This window comes from Schistocerca serialis, chromosome 2 (genome assembly GCF_023864345.2).
Source record: "Schistocerca serialis cubense isolate TAMUIC-IGC-003099 chromosome 2, iqSchSeri2.2, whole genome shotgun sequence".
NCBI lineage: Eukaryota > Metazoa > Arthropoda > Insecta > Orthoptera > Acrididae > Schistocerca > Schistocerca serialis.
The window spans coordinates 381,244,741-381,256,831 of record NC_064639.1 but is presented as its reverse complement, the minus strand read 5'-3'; positions in this window follow the sequence as shown (position 1 = coordinate 381,256,831).

The window sequence follows — 12,091 nt, the reverse complement described above, 5'->3', positions numbered from 1 at the left end:
AATTGTAAGGCCCTACAGATGTAAAGTCACTGACAACTTCAACCTAGTCGATGACAGTGCAAGACCGCACCACCGTCTAGCCGTATCTCGGTACCTTCAAAGATGCAACATCAATGAAATGCACTGACCAGCGCAGTCCCCAGACCATGCATGGGCCCTGTTGAAGGGGGACATTGCACAGCGTCCGAATTCACCTGTCAATCTTCAGGACCTCAATGAAACTGCCGCTGAGGAGTGGGACTCATACCCCAAGATAATTTTGATGGGCTCATCCAGAGAATTCCTCGCAGGGTGGAAGAACTCACCTGCGTGAGGGGAGGACAAACTCATTACTAAAGATTGATAATCATCATCTCGAGATAAAGATTTTCACTGGTTTTGTTCTCAAGATGTACACTTAGAAGAGAGCATGAATTGTTTGTAATGATTTTTTGTGACTAATTAAAATAGTTCTTGTTTTCGGAAGTAATTATGTTAATTTTGTTAATAAAGTATAGTACAAACCTCAATGTGTGTGCTATACGAAATAATTGTAGTAAACTCTATGATATTCCATACTTTTGTTGAGGTGTGTAGATCACAGTTACAAGACATCGAGTAGTCACACTTTATGTAGTATCAAGGACTGCATCTCTGCTCTGAGCATCATGTTCCTGAGTGTTCCCACCTCTCGCCATATGAGCGTACGTCCAACATTGTCGGACATAATCGTTTTGGTGGTCCAGGTATTATGGTGAGGGCAGGCATAATGTTACATGGTCTTACTGATCTCCAGATCTTTGAATACGATATACTCACGGATAAACGTTATTGAGCTACTTTTCAGGGATGCATTCGGCCCTGACTTCATTTTTTATGGATGACAATGCGCGATCGCATCGAACAGCATAGGGGAAGGAGCTCTTGGAGTAGAAGATATTCGGCGAATGGACTTGCCTACTCACTTCACCGACTTAAATTCCATCGAGCACGTGTGGTATGCGATGGGAAGACGTACTGCAGCACGTCCACTTGCACCAACGACCACCCAGCAGCTCTCAACCGCGCAGCTCGAGGAATGGAACGCACTGCCACAAAAACTCCTTACAAACACTGAGGCCAGCATGGGAGCACTTTGAAGAACATGCGTTACCGTTCATGTCCCGCATTATACAATCTTCTGGGGGCCACCATGAATCGCGGTGACTTCTGTGTGATTATCATCTATGAATAACAGTGTCATTTCTGTTCCATTCTCGCAGGCATACGTTCATTCAGGTGCTGGAAGGTTTCTTGGAGAATGACGGTCCATTCTTCACGGAGTGCTGCACTGAGGAGAGGTGTCGATATCGGTCGGTGTGTCTGGTACAAAGTCGGCGTTCCAAACATCCCAAAGGTGTTGTATAGGATTCAGGTCAGGACTCTGTGCAGGCCAGTCCATTACAGGAATGTTACTGTCGTGTAACCATTCCGCCACAGACCGTGCATTATGAACAGGTGCTCGATCGTGTTGAAAGATGCAATCGACATCCTCGAATTGCTCTTCAACAGTGGGAAGCAAGAAGGTGCTTAAAACATCAATGTAGGCCTATGCTCAGATAGTGCCACGCAAAACAACAAGGGGTGCACGTCTCCTCCATGAAAAACACGACTACACCGTAACATCAACGCCTCCGAATTTTATTGCTGGCACTATACACGCTGGCGAATGACGTTCACCGGACTTTTGCCATAACCACTCTGTGGCATCGGATCGCCACCTGTGTACCGTGATTCGTCACTGCACACAACGTTTTTCCACTGTTCAGTCGTCCAATGTTTACTCTCCTTACACCAAGCGAGACGTCGTTTGGCATTTACCAACGTGATGTGTGGCTTATGAGTAGCCGCTCGACCATGACATCCAAGTTTTCTCGTCTCCCGCCTAAGTGTCAGGGTACTTGCAATGGATCGTGATGCAGTTTGGAATTCCTGTGTGATGGTCTGGACAGATGTCTGCCGATTACACATTAAGACCTACTCCTTCAACTGTCAACAGACGAGGTCGGCCTATACGCTGTTGTACTATTATGTGTCCCTTCACGTTTCCACTTCACTATCACATCGGAAACAGTGGACCTAGCGATGTTTAGGAGTGTGGAAATCTCGCGTACAGACCCGTAATACTAGAGGTCGTATCACATATATAAATATAAAGCCGAACTGTGCATTTGATAGCAAATCGTGTGATATAAAATGATCAATTATCCGTACATACACAGCTTTTTCAATAACTTTAGCAAACACTGATGGCATAGAAATAGGTCTGAAATTGTCTATCCCTTTCTCCCTTTTTACAAAGCGGCTTTATTCATGAGTCAGGAAAGTGACCATTCCTAAAGGAAAAATTACAAATATGGCTAAATACAGGGCTAACATGTGAAGCACAGTACTTTAATATTCTGCTAGGCACTCCATCATATCCAAGAGAGTCCTTAGCCTTCAGTGATTTAATTATTGACTCAATCTTCCGCTTGTCTGTATCACAGAGGAGTGTTTCAGACATCAATGTCGGAAAGGCATTTGCCAAGAGAGTTACATGATTCGCTGCAGGGAATAAATTTTTACTTATTTCACCAGAAATGCTCAGAAAATGATTGTTAAATACTGTACATACATCTGATTAATCAGTAACAGAAATATTTTTGTTACGAACTGACTTTATATCGTCAACCTTGTGCTGCTGAACAGACAGTTCCTTCATAACTGACGATATGGTTTTAATTTTATCCTTTAAATTAGCTATTCCATTTGCGAACCACATACTCTTTGCCTTCCTAATAACATTTTTAAGCACATTACAGTACTGCTTGTTATGGACTACTGTAGATTGATTATGACTGCTTCTTACATTTTGATGCAATTCCCTCTTTGTTCTACATGATAAACTTATCCCACTAGTCAGCCGCCCAGGCTGCCTTTTACTGCTAGTACCCCGTTTAGAGCGTTGTAGCTGAAAGCAACTCTCAAAGAGCATGAGGAATGTGTTAAGGAAAGCATTATATTTGTTATCTATGTTATTGGCACTATAAACATCCTGCCACTTTTCTTCCTTGATGCGGTTTAAAAAACTCTATTGCCGCTGTTCGGGCCATGGATGCTCAACCGAGAAAACTAGCGGAGCTGGCTACGGCTCTGGAATCGGCATGAATGCACATCTTGTCGGTACCTTCCGTAACTTCACTGACCCTCTTCCAGCGCCGGCCGGAGTGGCCGTGCGGTCTAGGCGCTACAGTCTGGAACCGCGTGACCGCTACGGTCGCAGGTTCGAATCCTGCCTCAGGCATGGATGTGTGTGATGTCCTTAGGTTAGCTAGGTTTAAGTAGTTTTAAGTTCTAGGGGACTGATGACCACAGCAGTTAAGTTCCATAGTGCTCAGAGCCATTTGAACCAGCCTCTTCCAGCACGTCTCGCGCTGCAAAATGTGGTTATTCAGGCTCTTGGCAGGTGGTCACATTAACGTGACTCGAAAGTGTATCTAACAGAATTTCTGTATTTGCTGCGAGATCCAATTGTAATACCCGCTTAAGCCTGGATAGTTATTCATTCCGCGAATTGTTTTTACGGGAAGCATGAAATTATGATGCCAACGGCCTTGCCGCAGTGGTAACATCGGTTCCCGTCACATCACTTAAGTTACGCGCTGTCGGGTTTGGGTAGCACTTGGTTGGGTCACCCACTGGCTCTGCCGAGCGATGTTGGCAAGCGGAGTGCACTCAGCCCTTGTGGGGCCAATTGAAGAGGTTTGATGGGGAAGTAGCGGCTGACATATGGTCGGGAGAGCGATGTGCTGACCACATGCCCCTCTATATCCACATCCGGTGACGTCTAACGGGTGAGAGTGACACGGCGGCCGGTCGGTACCGTTGGGTCTTCAAGGCCTGTTAGTTTGGTGTTTGTCTTTTTTTATGAAATGCCAATCGACAGTCTTTTCTTGGTATCCATTTCATGATTACCAGTCATGTATTCAGGAAATTGGTACATCGTTCTTCATCCCTTTGTAAATGCATTTCAAAAAAAGTAAAGAGCAAATTTTGTGAAAATCCTGTACCGACATCTCGTTGGTTTATGCTTGTATGGGTCTCATTGTTTGTGACAATGCTTAAAGAAAGCAAGAATATCGTATAATTACAATTATCTGTGTGATTTTGAGTTCCAATTTAACTTAGCTTAAAAAAGTTTTTTAAATTATTTAATCCAGGGCTGTCACCTTTTACCTCAATGGCTGTGAGTAAAGTTTACAGAACATTGCTGATACGCATTTACGAACGTTTTGAGTCGTGGCAAGTATTTACATGCAGCTCTGTGATTTCTCGCACGTACATGCAGTTCAGTGATTTACTCCAGGTATTTGGTCACAGCAGAGCAGCGGTTACGCTGTCCAGGTAACAATCAACTTTACGGCCAAGACAAACTATTGCGTGTTGTAATTAGGGAACAGATATAATTTGTAACTTTTCCGCATAATCCAGAAGTGCCATTAATAACCATATATCAGTTTAACACACTACAGTTAGCCGCTTCAAATTTTGATTGACTGCGAAGCTGTCGAGTGTATCGCAGATAGTTGTTTCTTGTATTCTGTTATTAATACCTGTAGATTAACAAGTTAGGTTTATTGAAATTAAGTCGTACATAATACACAAACAGATGCCGTACTATGGAGCTCTAGTTGTAGTATACGACCTTCTAGTACGGTATTAAGACAATAAACATCATTAATGAGCTATCATATAACTTGTTTACGGTTGCAAAGTTAATTTTAGAAACTGCAAGATTAAATTTCTGTGCGTCACATTTGGGTTCAAAATGGTTCAAATGGCTCTGAGCACTAAGGGACTCAACTGCTGAGGTCATTAGTGCCCTAGAACTTAGAACTAGTTAAACCTAACTAACCTAAGGACATCACACACATCCATGCCCGAGGCAGGATTCGAACCTGCGACCGTAGCGGTCTCGCGGTTCCAGACTGCAGCGCCAGAACCGCGGGGCCACTTCGGCCGGCGTCACATTTGGGAATTTTAGTACTATTTCATGTTTGGCAGTTTACGCAGCTAAGTAACACATTCAGGAGTAGCTTAATCATGTAACGTCTTCAAAAGTAGCCTAGTCATATTTCGTAGAGACCACTGTTCACTGACTGTACAGCAATCTGAATTAGAATATTTCTTTCTGCATCCTGAATATTAGTCTAAAGCTTTCTCTTCTTGTAGACCGAGAGAGTATTAATCATTTTGTTGAGATGCAGTTCAGAGGTGACGATACTGTTGCGTTTAGAACAGTTTATTCCATGTTTTGGAAACATTACGCAATTAGAGAAACTCAATGAAGCATTCCGCGGAGAGACGTATAAACTTCGACGATTACACTTCTGCTACAGAATGCAGGCTGTACAGCAACTACAATGAGACGTACTTTGAAGCAGGATGGTTACAGAAGCACACTATTACAAATTTAAAAAAAAGAAAAGAAAGAGAACTAGCCAGGTGCAAGTGGGACTCTCATACTGAGGGTTCCGCACAAACTTAATTATGTTTGTAAGACAGTTCATCCATGCCGGGAATCGAGGTTATTGCCAATTTTTGCCGGTTATCTACATCGATACCTGCAAGATATCGGTCCCATGGACTGCAAGACTTTCGAGAATGTTTTAACTTCATGTTTGAAGCCGGATAACAAATGACGAAAGAAATATTTTTTTTCGTGTGATATAATTACGAACTAGCAATTTCGTATTTTATACTTTACGTGAACTCTGAAACCTTACATCTTGGCAAATTACACGATTCTGGTTCAGCTGGAAGTACCCTATAGATTCTGATGGCACAACGGAGGATCCATGAACAGAATATGCTGGTGGATGTTGTGATGCTCCCATTTAATTCGAATTCAGAGCACCTGTTCCACACAAGAAAGGGTCTTAACAGACAAATAGACAGACAGACGGATAGAAAGTGACAAAAATTATTTTTCGTCTTGTATAATGAAAAATTAACAATTTCGAATTTTTTCTTTACTTGTACTACTAGATCTTGATTCTTGCCAAATTTCATGATTCCAGATCAAAAGGAGGCAGCCTATAGCTTTTGATGAGTCAGTTTTAGAGTATCAAAATACGTGACGTAAGTGGCCGTATCATTGGATTGCACTGACTTAGAAGCTTAAAATTTTTACATCGCCAAGGGACTACGGACCTCAGTAAGTGACATAAATTTGAGCATAATACGTCTATTCGTTTCTGATGAAAAGGTTTCTTAACAGTCGGACAGAGAGATAGACAGGCGGACAACAAAGTGATCCTATTAGCGTTTCTTTTTTTAGAGACTGAGGCAAGGGACCCTAACAAGAAGCTTGCCCAGCAGTTTTAATCAGAAGTAGTTTTGAGGGGAAGATAGCAGTATTCAGTTGCTGCCCAAGATATTGAATGGGATACTGCCATGAGTGCTTTTCATTTACGCCTGGACCGAAGAATTTAAAATGGTCTAGCTCAGTGACAAATTTTCGGCTTTATAGAAGTCCTGTGTCAGGCATTTATGCATTGCGTTTTATTACAGTTACGCATTAGTCTGTTCTCTGAAAACGCCAAGAGTTGGGCTCTTTTATAAATAAATTTTCAGCTAGCAGACACTATTTTTTTATTCATATGACAGTTTTACGTAACATTTTCGATGTCTGAGGTTCTGCGTATTACCAAGTGTACAAGTATTAAACCGGAATTTCGCTATAGATGCTGCTAGCCGTGTGCAGGCCCCGTGAGGCCGCGTCTGCAGTGCCATCTGCTTCCTGTAACGGCTGACGACTAATGTCAACACACAGTAACCCAAGTTCCGACATCGATATCTGCTTCAAACCTGTAAACAGGTCGAGTTTTGTGCCTACGAGCTGCGATTTGAGGACAGGATTGGTTTTCTGTTTTAATTTGAATAAAACTGCTACAGAATGTATATCCTTAATGACACCCCTTTCCTGAAAAATTTCCAAGAATTATTTTCCACCCTCCAAAGCAAATAATATTCCTACACATATCTGCAGATGAAGTAGCAAATTTATATGTTACTACTATTCTCATGATGCTAAATGTAAATAAATAATGTACTGTCTTACCTATACAGTACTAAAAAAATGGAACAACTTTATAATTAATGTAACAGTATTCCCTCTAAAACTCACAAAATCAATGTCTCTTTGTACTAGTGTAGAAGGCGTTTCAGTTGCGTAAGTGAATATATGATCTTTTTCCAAACATGGGACATCTTTATAATATTACGATATAGCATAGCGTTTTTGATACTCATGTTTGTAAGCACTTCGTAAGTATCAACACATGTGGTGCATGTTAGAAATCTGTTCTGTGACAAATCTAAAGCGTTTAGTGTGCAAAATTTACGTGTGCAGCAAAACGAATGCAGTGGGAATGTATTCACATCTGTTGGACGGAAAGTATGAAAACAAATACTCCGAATCGACATTGCACGTAAGTCACATCCAATGCAAATCTGTAACGCAACCATCTGTGTGGCGTGCTTATAATTATGTATTATTTATATTTTAGGACAATTAATCTGTAAAACAACGTACCACATGTTGTAATGAAAGCATGAAAACCGTCTGAAAATGAATCGTAATGATTCAAAACCGATAACGGTACCTTTTGAATAAATGAACTGAAAATAAATTTGTGGCTGGTTGCTGTCTCAACACTATCCACATTTGCTATAGAATCGCAGGCGAATGCTTGTCGAAGCTTTCGGCGAACAAACACAGTGTTTCGAGTGATTAAAAAATTCAAAAGTGCTGATTTTGACGTGAGAAACGACGAGCGCGGGAAACCATCTAAAAAGTTCGAAGACAACAAATTGCAGGCCTTATTGGATGAAGATGATACTCAGACTCAACATGAACTCGCGGAACAACTGAAAGAGACGCAGAAAGCCGTTTCTCTTCGGTCGAAAGCTATAGGAAAGCTGCAGAAAGTGGAAAAATGAGTTCCGCATGAACTGAATGAAAGACAGCAAGCAAATCGAAAGACTACTTGTGAAATTCTGCTCGCCAAATACAAAAGAATAGTCGAATAGTGACAGGTGATGGAAAACGGATATATTTTGAGAACCCTAAGAGCCGTAAATCAAGGGTGGATCGAGGCAAACCATTAACATCCACTGCAAGACCAAATCGTTTTGGAAAGAATGCTCTGTGCTTGGTGGGATCAGAAGGTTATCATCTATTATGAGCTGCTAAAACCTGGTGAAACCGTTAATACTGATCGCCACCAGCAACAAATGTCGATTTAAATCGAGCAGTACGTGAGAAACGGCCGAAATATGGAAAAAGACAACACAAAGTCATATTGCTCCATGATAACGCCTCATCACATACAGCGGAAGGGGTCAGGAAAACGATCGAGCGTTCAGCTGGCAAAAACTATGGCACACGGCATGTTCTCCAGACTTGGCTCCGTCCGATTATCATCTATTTGCATCACTGGGACACACTTTCGTTGAACAACAGTTCAGTTCGTATGAAAATGTACGAAAATGGCTCATTGACTGGTTCTCTTCAAAAGAAGAACTGTTTATTTGGCGTGGCATTCATAGCCTGTCGGGGAGTTGGGACAAATGTATAAGTAGCACTGGAGATTATTTTGAATAAAATAATGTTCATCAGTTTCAAACAACAAATGTGTCGTTACTGCGCCGGCCGTTGTGACCGAGTGGTTCTAGGCGCTTCAGTCCAGAACCGCGCTGCTGCTTCGTCGCAGGTTCGAATCCTGCCTCGGGCATGGATGTGTGTGATGTTCTTAGGTTTGTATTGTATTGTACGTTAACCAGGGACCTAGCAACGACGGAGAGGCTTCATCCCCGCCGCAGCCGCAGTGGTCCACAACCCCACGACGACTACCGCAGTCCGCTTCACCCCTCCGCCACCCCACACCGAACCCAGGGTTATTGTGCGGTTCGGCCCCCAGTGGACCCCTCTGGGGACGTCTCACACCAGACGAGTGTAGCCCCGTGGTAGAGTAAATTATGGTGCACGCGTACGTGGGGAAAGTGCACAGCAATCGCCGACATAGTGTAACTGAGGCGGAATAAGGGGGACCAGCCCGCATTCGCCGAGGCAGATGGAAAACCGCCTAAAAACCATCCACAGACTGGCCGGTTCACCGGACCTCGACACAAATCTGCCGGGTGGATTCGTGCCGGGAACCAGGCGCTCCTTCCCGCCCGGAAAGCCGTGCGCTAGACCGCACAGCCAACCGGGTGGGCTGTCCTTAGGTTACTTAGGTTTAAGTAGTTCTAAGTCTAGGTGACTGATGACCTCAGATGTTAAGTCCCATAGTGCTCAGAGCCATTTGAACCATTTTTGTCATTATTGCAGCCAAATTCCGGTTTCATACTTCTACGCCTGGTACAATGAGAAAACACACTTGGAAATGGAAATCATTTTCCGCAATGCATCGTGTAAAATATGAATAAAAGCAAATCGTGACTGTTAGCAGGAAAGTTATTCACAAACAAGTCCACTGGTTTCACAGTCACAGACTTTCAAAGAACCATTTGTAATGGACAAAATCACAGGAAAGAATTGATTTTGAAGGGTAGATATTCGAGTTCGTTTTGCGGACCAATGCAGCTAACAAATGGTTCAAATGGCTCTGAGCACTATGGGACTTAACATCTGTGGCCATCAGTCTCCTAGAACTTAGAACTACTTAAACTTAACTAACCTAAGGACATCACACATATCCATGCCCGAGGCAGGATTCGAACCTGCGACCGTAGCAACCACGCGGTTCCAGACTGAAGCGCCTAGAATTGCACGGCCACATAGGCCGGCTGCAGCTAACAATGTGAACGGATGGTGACTCTTAATTCGTTAGATGGGAGCATCACCACATCCACCAGTATATTCTGTTTAAGGATCCTCCGATCTGCCACCTACAATTCCTGGGGCAGATGCCCCCACGTTCGCTACCTACACACATGACAACGAAGTGGCGAGTGTTGGAGTCATTTTCAGTCCATCTGGTTGCCATCCGCGCCACACATGACAGTTACCCCGGATATTAGCTGATTATCGTGAAGATAATGCTAATGCGACTCGACGGCGCATTATCCGACGGCTGTCATTAGAAGCGGTAATTGGTGAGCCCGCGGACGGCACACACGGCGCGTAGCCGGCCGTACGTGCGTACCTCGGCAGCGACGCCAGGTGCCCGCCGGGGCCCCGGCGGCTCCGACTCGCCATTAAGAGCGGCCGCCAACAGGTGAACAAAGCGAGATGACCGCGCCGATACCGGCCGCCGGAAGCGCGTCATTCCTGTGTGTTTAGGCGCCGAAACAAGCCTAATTACCGGAAAGGGGAGGATCAATCGGGCACGCCAGCCGCCTCCTACAAACAACCTGCGATTCGGAATTCATCAGCGACGCAGCGCCGAGCGCGCACCGGCAGTTTTTTCCAGTCATCAGGCTGGCGATATCCAGCACCTCTGCGGCCGTGTGAGTCATCCAGGCGGGGTCACGGCCGCCAGGGATTCCGCAGCGAGTGCCGTGCCGTCGCCGCCGCCTCCTCCCCCTCCTCAAAGAAGGCAGCTGCAGCGCGGCCCCCTTGCACCTGCAGCTCAGATTGCGACCACTGGGGCCTGCGTTTTTGTACAGATAAGTGCAAGTGTTGTTTTGCGGCAGTCGTTGCTTCTCGCATTCCACCTCCAGTCTCTTCCATCTCCTTCTTGGAATCCTTTGCTGTCATCGCATCACGAACTCCTCACCAGCCTCTAACTGAATTTCTTCGCTTACCTCTTTCCGAGAGTAACCATTCCCGTACTCCCGCTTCACCACACATGCCTCGAACTTTTTCGCAAGTCCCGTATATCGCGTCAACTCTTCCAATGCCGAGTTGCTATCGTACTATACCTACCCACCTCCAAATCCTCCATATCCTATCTTAAAGAAACTTCGACAGGCCCCCTCATTTAGTTATTAATAACATTAGAGCAAGATAATTGAATGCCGGCCGCTGTGGCCGAGCGGTTCTAGGCGCTTCAGAGCGGAACCGCGCGACTGCTACGGTCGCAGGTTCGAATCGTGCCTCGGGCATGGATGCGTGTGATGTCCTTAGGTTAGTTAGGTCTAAGTAGTTCTAAGTTATAGGGGACTGATGACCTCAGATGTTAAGTCCCATAGTGCTCAGAGCCATTTGAACCATTTGATAATTGATTTTTTTTTTTCTGCGACAGATTTCATCGCCATTTTGATTGGACAGAGATTTAAATGTGTTTAGAACATTTGGTTCATCGTATTAATCGCGCAATTAAAAAAACCATATCCACGCACTAAACTATTTTATCAGTAATCACTAAATTATGTGTGAAAGATTTTTTGTATTTATATGTTCTCTGTGCACTCTTTGCGTAAACTCTCGATGATAATCCGAGCTTTCTGCAATACGCACCATTTGACAATGTTGGATGTTTTGTCAGTGATTCAAATGGATGACAACAGTACTCGTAGAGAGACTGGTGGAAGTGTGGAATATACTAATAATTAGATTTCTAGATACGAGTATTTATTTTCACTTTTAATAACTCTAAGTATTCGCACCATTGTAGTGAAAACGGATTCTTATGATCCCGTTGTTTGGCGTCCAAAATTAAACTCACCATCCATTCAATAGGTTCCCTTTTGAAACTTCCCCTTTGTACGTAAAGAATGACAGTGCTGGAAAAATTCTTACGTTATTTGATTTTCAAACAGCTGAGCAAAACTAAACGTTCTCAGGCAGTTCTCTCTTTACTTATTCTAATCATCACTAAACTGACACACAATATTTTTAGCGCAACGTAATCTCACTCAGTAATCCCTACAAAAGAATGGCCCTGACTAACAATAACCTATACCTTTCATGAATCACTTACCTCACAGAAATCTTCGCGACTCGAACTACTGCAATACAGCGAGCGCCAATAGTGCCAGCTAAATAAAAGTTTGTAACTACTGAAGGCACTAATTACTGATAGGCATAGTTAGCAAATGAAAGATTCTGATAGAGAATAAACAATGTATTTACCTTAATAGA